Below are 8,224 nucleotides of genomic sequence, written 5' to 3'. Positions count from 1 at the left end.
TCAGCTGTCCAGGCTTCACACTGCGAACTCTGGTTTCCCTGGCTTACCTACTTTGACTCCAAAGGTAATAATGCCGACATCCCCCGTGAGACAGAGTGACAGACTGAGACTGTCATAGGGTTACCTGGCTCACAGTCACCATAGCCAGGCAGAGCTCAGGTCCTGGCCCTGTTCAAGGCTTTCCCAAAACCCTTCTACCTCTGGTACCTGGGTTTTTCCTCGCCCAGCTGCATCTTCCCCAGCCCTTCCACCAGGTGACACAGAACCCGGCAGTCTGTGACCCATAGAAGGCTTCACTTTCCTTGTGGTGAGGGATGAGAACCAGCTTAGGGCGGGAGGGAAGAGGGGTCTGGGGTCCCTCCCAGCCCTGCCTCTGGCATTTGAAGGATGGTGACTGGGCAGCAGAATTGTTTAGGCTAGACAAGGTGGACCCGAGGTTTATAGCCTGGCCTCAGACAGCTGCTGCCATGTCTCCTTCTCTTCTACATGTGCTGACCTGGCATCCCACCTAGTTAAAGGTCCTCAGGCCTCCTGCCCCTGGGCATTTCTCCCACTCCCTGCCCAGACACAGCTGTCCTTGACCTGGACTCATCTTCAGAGATTCTTGTCCAGCACACAGCTTTGCTGGGCGTCGCAGGCTGGGCTGGGCCCCCTGTCCTGCACTGACATCTCTCTATGAGTCTCAACTAGACTGAGCTGCAACTTCAGGGTCAGGACAGGCTCTGGCTTAATTGATGTGGTCCAGGACCAGGGGGTACATCTGCTTGAGTTCTTGGCCTGTATGGTCTCTTTGGGACACGATGCCCCTCTGTCCCATGCTTAGGTGCCCACATGTGGCCACAAGTGCCTTTCCTCCCACCATCCCTCCTTTAGGCCACTGTCCAGGCACCTGGGGCTCCAGGCACAAGGGTGAGTGCAGAGCCAGGCCTGGGAGGATATTCCGCAGGAGCTGCAGGAGCTGACAGCCTTGGCCACACAGCCCATGGCCATCTGTTCCCCTTCGTTGTGGTTGCCCCCAGTCCACCACCCTTCCAGGGCCAGGCCTGGAACCAAACTGACTTCTGTCTGCCCCTGGTTTCCCTCGCGCCTGCCAGGTTCTTGGCTGGGCATGATGGTCTTGCCCGTTTCCTTGATTATCCACAATAAGGTTTATAGAGCCACTTGGGAACATCACATCTGTCTGCCAGGTCCTCACCCGAGGCAGGACTGCCTTGGGCCTGTTGGGATCCAGATTCAGTGGCTTCAATCTAGGCAATGGGCTGATGGGCAGCTGTCACTTCTCCTCTGCTTGGGGGAGGCTGGAGAGGAAGGTCAGGCAGGAGATCTGCTTGGCGCCCACCTGTGCCTGTGTCACCTGGCTGCAGGTGCATTGAAGGCTGAACCCCTTTCCTGATCTCCTGCAAGTGTGGATTTCAGGTTTCCAATGGGTGTCAGGGTGAGCTCCAGTGCCCTCCTGGCCCTAGGGAACCCTGGGCTCCATGAGACCTCGGTCTAGGCAGGATTGTTTCCCACACTGTCAACTCTCCATGAGGTCACCTCTTCAAACATAGGGCGGCATGCTTTATTATATTTCAAGGTTGAAAAGCAAAAGCCGGCGCCCCCTCTCTCCCGGAGTGGGTGGCCCCTCCCCTCTCAGAGTGGGCAGGGACAGGAGTTGCAGGGGCAGCTTTCCTTGGGGTGCCACAGGTCCCTCCGGAGCTGCTGCTGCCTGGCCACGCCTCCTTTCCCTTTCATCTTTTTCATTGACCAATGGGATTGGAGCACGAAGGCCACGCCCCTATTCTACATTCTAGTGTGGCCCTGGTTACCGCGTCCTCTGGCTCAGTCAACACAACTGCCTTGTAGGAGAGTGGAGCTGCTTACCAGTGCTCCCTTGAATTGCGCTGATGTGGCCCCAACCTCACCTCCCTCCCCAACCGCTCGCCCCTCCCCCACCCACCATGGCGATGTCGGAAGAAATTCGCAAGATGAAATTAGCCTCCGCTAGGAAAAAGGTAACATGCACACAGATCCCCTCCGACAGCAAGACCGCTGCCAGAGTCCATAACACTTCTGAGACACACTAGACTGGGTGGGCCCCCAACCCCGGTGCCTCTGGGCTCCCCCTACCAACGTCTTGTCAGTCAGCCCCACCCCTTCAGCAAGGGGCCCAGCCGCTGCCCTTGCCAATCACCCCAGGGTGACTTTAGATGTGTAACCCCTGAGGCTCCCCGCTCCCTACTTAGGCCTCATCTTTTCCTGCCCCAAACCTCACCTCCCTGGGCTCTGTGGGCTTATGACTCTAAAGACCTGGGTCTCCCAGTCCCCACCCTCATCAGTCATTTGTGGGTGGCTTTGGGCTGGTGACTCCTGGGAAACCCTGCTGCAGACTCTGCCCTCCCCTCCTGCTCCCCCATTGTGACCTCCCTTTACTCTTTGGGCTGGTGTGTCCGAGGACCGGGGTCCCAGCCCTGCATCCCCCTCCCACATCATGGAGCAGTGACTCAGGCATCTCCTTGATGTGGTCCCCTCCCCCAGGGGGAGTGGAATGTAGTGATGTCACGGTCTCCCTAGGAACCGTCATTACTGCTACAAGACCAGCCTTCGATCTTAGGACCCAGTCCCCTAAGCATTCTCATCCCATTTCTGGCTCCTCTGGTCCCAGCACAAATTTCCAGCTGGAAGGAAATTTGCCTCACTCCCTTAACATAGAAATTGACAGTGTGAAAAGCCTACACTTCCCTCSTGAGCTCAAAACGTTGACAGTGTCTCTGGGTGGCAAKGGGAGAATGGGTTTGGTTTGGTTTTCTCTCAGGCTTCTGCTCTCCAGAGAGACTTTCABGTTTCTTTCTGAGTTCTYCACCTCAKCTTCAAATTCTCCATGRTTCTGGGACCASAYTGMCCTTCAGTCAGTGGCCTCTGGAGTGAGATYTRCTCATCTTCTGTGGAACAGATCTTGGGAAATTGAAACTGACAGCTTGAATCTTCCTCATATCATCTCAACTTAGGCTACTTTGAATGTCATGGGATAAACATGGGACATCTTTCAGAAGCATCAGTTTCCCTTGAGTCTCTTGAGACAGCAAAAACATTAATGTATTTAGGGATGACAGTCACATCGGTTTCTAAGAGTATATCAGACTTGTCTCTGAAATGAGACTTGGGTTGTCCTCTTTCTGATGAATTCCCAGATTTAACAGAAAGGCTGCCTTCTGCCATGAGGATACATTGATAGAAAAGTGTGAGAGGTGCTGGTGCTCTTCTTAACACTAACAGACGTTTGAAGCTGTATGACTCCAAACCACACGGCATACAGTTCCTGTCTACTTCATGTTGACTTTTCTACCTCTGCCTGTGGTTCTGCTCTCTGGCAGATGATGATTCATGGCAAAATCCCAGAGCTTGGAGTCAGGGGAATGTATTGCTGAGTCCCATGGGAGCAGAAGGCCTAGTATTGCTTTTTCCTTCTCTTTTCTTTTTTTTCTAAATTTTTAAAAATTTTGCCATGATACGAATCCCTCTCAGTCACTAAGTGATTGTGACCACACCTTATAGAGTTGTTGGTGGCATTAAATCAGATGGTGTGTAACAGTACTTTGTAAAAACTGTAACGTAGGTTGTGACTGTAAGGGTTTGTAGTTCTCATGAGTATTACTGCTCTTTTTTCCCACAGTTAACAGAATTTCAACAAAGAAACAGCCCTGCTGTTCCAACACGAGTGAGACGGAGAAAGAAAAGAAACAACAATAGCCCTGAGACAGGCACTTCTGATGGTTGCCAGTCACCATGCCATGTGAGTCTTGGCTGGCCAGGCTTCTGGCGAAAAGGGGCCCAAGGGGCAGTAGAGGGGAATTGTTAAGATTGTGGAAGAACTTCTGGGTACTGGTTAGGAATTCTGGATTTGAATCCTGCCTCTCCATCTACTAGGGATATTACTTAGGGCAAGTTGCTGGAGGCTTTTGGGCCTCTCCTTTCACATCTGTAAAAGACAGGTGGTATTGTCTGACTTCCATTTGTGAGGGTGAAATGAGATTCCTTATTGCTGTTGTGTTTTTTGTTAATCCGTAGTACATGGCCTGCTGTAAACACCCAGGACACCAAGGACAGGGTCCTTGCTGTTTGGTTTTCCTCATCCCCAGTCTCAAGGGGAAGCCAGCCCAATGAGAACAGCCATTTGCTGTCAGGCTGTCCCTTTAAGAGTCACTGAAAGGGCCCCAGGGTGGGATAGTGGGAGATAAGCACCCTGAGAGGAGCTGGCACAGATGAGTTCTGGGACAAAGGGTCCGAGAGGCAGAACAGGAAGTGCTGCCAGCTGATGGGGAGGAAAGGAAGTCAGAGGCTTGGACACTGAGGGGACAGAACATCTCCATGTGCACTCTCATCTCTTGTAGTCAGCAGCAGGTGGTCCCAAGGAGGGCCCTGCACCATGTGCCACCACCAAAGATCCAGAGGTAAGAGGCCCTGAGCTGAGGTACAGTGACCCTGCAGGCCAGCCCTCCACCCTCCTCCCACAGTGGTGGTTGGGTGCCCGTCTGCCAGCCGAGACAGGCCCCACACACCCCAACCCTAATGATTGTTCTCTCTACCTCTCCCCCGATCCTCCCCCAATTCGTCCTCTCTGCATGTGCCTCAGAGCGCACACCAACTACAAATAGCCCTGGACTCGAGCTCCGTCACAACCAGTGAACTGAATAACACCATCGACTTATTGGTAAGAGTCCAGTGGAGTCCCCTGATTCCATGCTGCCAATCCTGGGCTCCAGTTTCCCCTTGGGGCTGCTGTGGGTGAGTTGAAGGGCGCTATGGAGAGCCAGCACTGGATGCAGAGCTCAGAGGCCAAATGCCTGCCCTGCCCTTACCTGGCTGTGGCCTTGGCCAAGTCCTAGGTGGGAGACTGGGTACTTGTACTGTGACAGTACAGAAGAGTAGCTTTAGTATGTTACCATCTGTGTAGAGAGGAAACATGTGTGTGTGTGTGTGTGTGTGTGTGCACAATGATAATATACATAAAACGTGTCTGCAAGGATTTGTAAAACACTCAGGAGAGAGCACAGGTGGCTGGGAGATACTTCCCTTCTGTACCTTCTGAGTTTTGGGCTATGCGAATGTATCATCCTTTCAAAAAGTGAGCAGAAGGTTAATTTCTCCCTTCTTGTCTGTGCCCCCACCCCCAGCAGGAAAAAAATCGGACTTAGAGGGCAGATGGACCTGGGTGTTCAAATCCCAGCTCTGTCTAAGTGACCTTAGGCAACCACCTAACCTCTAATGCTCCATGTTTTCCATCTACCCAATAGAGGTAATGGTAGCAACTGCTTCACATGGTGGCTGTGAGGTTAAATGGGATTGTTACCACACTACCTGGTGACACACTCAATAAAGATTCCAATAGCGTAGTAACAACAGGAATAACAATAGACTATGATCTGATCTCTCTGGGCCTCTTTTAGCCAGTTGTAAATTTCATCTCTTTGCCTGTCCCTTCCAACTTTACTGAGTTCTTTTAAAATCCAGACCATGGGCCTTGATCTTTACTGATCAAGTTGTGTATGAAGCCCAGCCCTAGCTCTTTTAAGAGGCACTGTGTGGAATGGCCCAGGCTCTCCAGGTTGAAGCTTCTCCCTCTCCACCCTCCAGCCCTCGAGCCGCTGTGGAGCAGTCCTTGAGCAGCAGTTACAGCAGTTTCTGCAGGAGCGGGAACTGCTAAAAGCACAGGTGGCAGAGGTGAGACTTTGCAGAGGGAGGGATGTGGAAGGAAGATGACCCCAGGTGGCCAGGAGCAGGTGAGGACCAGTGACAGCCCTTCCTAACTTCTGGGTCCATTCTTGCAGGTGACGGAGTGTCTTAAGAAAGCTCAGCTAGAAAGAGACACATACGCTCAACAGCTCAAAACAGAGAGGGTGCGGTGGCAGCAGCAATTGCTGAAAATGGCAGGAGAAGTGAGAGCTGACCCTTCAGCCCCCACCTTAGATGGCTCACTGGATCTTCCTGGGCATCTGTAAAATGAGAATAGTCCAGCCAGGGGTGGTCACGGGACTGGGCTTTGTGGAGCTGGGGGCGGAGAGGGAGATGGTAGCCTGTCCAGCCACCAGCTCCTCTCTCCAGAGCCCTTTCCCCCTGTGCTTTGGGCAGATTGAAATATTCAAAATGGAGAAAAGACAGGACGCAATTAAAATTGAGAAGCTGAAGGGGAACCTTGCCCACCTACAAAACCATCTGGGTAAGATGGGGCTGGTGTGACCAGGGAGCAGGACTGGCATCAGATGGCTGTGGGGGTGGCTTAGAGTGCCCCAGGGAGGTGGGTGGCTGGAAGGGCTTTGAGGCAGAGGGAAAGAGGTCTGTGCTAGGAGACGGCAAGTCTCGTAATCTCCATGAGTCTCAGTGTCCCCATCAGAAAGAGGGAGGGGTGACTGTTGTCAGCCACCCACAGTGCTCTCTATGTGAAAGTGGCTTGGAAGACTGGCTACCATTTGGGTGCGAGGAATCATTAGCAGTGAGGCCAGGTTTGGGGAGCCTGAGAGGAGCTGTGCACCAAGAAGAGATTTTTTTGTTTTTTGTTTTGAGAATCCAGAGGCCCTCATTGTCTGCTTCCTTTCTCAGTTCAACCCCCAATCCCGAAGCCCCCAGCAGGGCACTCTGACTTGGAGAAAAACCTAAAAACTGAAATCAAGTACCTGAGAGACGAGCTGCGGGAACAGCAGAGACTGCAGGAGGCGAAAATGCGGCTCCGGGAGCAGGAGGTGAGGCTGAGAGAACAGGAGGAGAGGCTTCTTGAGCAGGAGGGGCTCCAGGAGCAGGAGGAGGAGCTGATGTGTTGCCCACCTGGGGAGACTGCCCTCCTTCCCATCCCTCCGGGCCTTTGTTTTCCAACCTGTAAAATGGGGGAGTGTATGAAATGAGGCTTCTAAAGGCACCTGTGAGCACAGCATTGCTCTGATGGCTGTGGGAGAAAGGAGACAATTTTTTAACCTGCCTCCACCCTTCCTGGTGCCATGGGAAGCAGTCACCAAGTTTTGGGGTCTCCAGCTGCAGTGGGTGGCCACTGATTGCTTCTCTCTGTCCAGAAGAACGAGAAGAGGAGCGCACTGCATTTGGAGCAGGAAGGAAAGGAGCTGCAGGAGAAGCTTGGCGAACAGGAGACGGTAACCCCTGCCCCATCCAGGAGGGCTGGGAGGCAGGCACCGGCCTCTGGGGAGGGAAGGTGCAAGGCCACAGGCAGCTCAGCCCTGGGGGCAGGTGACCTCACACCCTCCAAGGGCAGTCCTGTGACCGTTTCTTGCTTCCTGCGCTCCGACTTTTAGAAGCGGGTAGCCCTGGGCTCCTCCCAAGTCTGGACAAAATCGTCCCAGCTCCAGGCATGGAGCCCCCCAGTCATAGGGGAAGAGACAGTGGTGTGAGAGGCTCTATGCTGGGGGTGGTGGCTCACCTCTGTAATCCGAGCACTTTGGGAGGCTGAGGCAGGAGAATCACTAAAGATCAGGAGTTTGAGATAAGCCTGGCCAACATGGCGAAACATCATCTCTACTAAAATTACAACCACCACCACAACAAAGCTGGGCGTGGTGGTGCACACCAGTAATCCCAGCTACTCAGGGGGCTGAGGCATGAGCATCACTTGAGCCTGGGAGCTGGAGGTTGCGGTGAGCTGAGTTTGCACCACGACTCTCCAGCCTGGGCCACAGAGTGACACTCTGTCTCAAAACAAAACAAATCAAAGCAAAACAAAATGAAAGTCTCCTTAGATCTAAACTGGATTCCGGCCTTGATTCCACTAGTCACCATTCGACTACTTTGCATCTCTCAGTCTCTGTTTCTTTAACTTCCAAAGGAAGTTAGCGTTTTCCTTGCGTGGGTGCTGAGGATTAAATGAGATGATGCGTGGAAAGCATTAGGCATGTAGCACACTTGGTAGATGGTGGTCGGCTCCCTGTGCTTTTCCACCAGTCTGTGACCTCCAGTTTAAATGATGGAAGGAAGGACGTGAGGTTTGAGGCTGGGGAAGGAGGCATGGGGTTCTAGGCACGGGAGGCAGTCTCTCAGGCTGGAGCCAGGGGCCAGGCACCTGGGCAGGCCACCTTCCTCTGTGGTCCCTCCCGGACCCCCTTATGCTCTTGGTTTCTCCACCTTCTGATTCCTCTGGACCCTCACCCCTTCCAGGAGCCAGTGGTCAGACACCATCGTGACTGACAGTGCACTCTCCGAGGCCCCAAGGGAAGGGGCTGCGCTCCACCTCCCTGCCCCGTCTGTC

At 53.3% G+C, this 8,224-nt stretch overlaps 1 long non-coding RNA gene across 1 annotated transcript; it reads left to right on the top strand.

Moving 5' to 3' along the window:
* The first annotated feature begins 3,536 nt into the window (after window positions 1–3,536).
* Window positions 3,537–6,128, top strand: LOC108298760. The gene is made up of 5 exons (XR_005198799.1): window positions 3,537–3,772; window positions 4,371–4,430; window positions 4,613–4,690; window positions 5,614–5,700; window positions 5,808–6,128. It is a non-coding gene; the product is annotated as an uncharacterized LOC108298760 (long non-coding RNA).
* Window positions 6,129–8,224: the final 2,096 nt, after the last annotated feature.

Source organism: Cebus imitator, unplaced genomic scaffold (assembly GCF_001604975.1).
Source record: "Cebus imitator isolate Cc_AM_T3 unplaced genomic scaffold, Cebus_imitator-1.0 Scaffold1072, whole genome shotgun sequence".
Classification (NCBI taxonomy): Eukaryota; Metazoa; Chordata; class Mammalia; order Primates; family Cebidae; genus Cebus; species Cebus imitator.
Note: the sequence above shows the minus strand (reverse complement) of the source record. Positions and strands in the feature narration are given on the sequence as shown.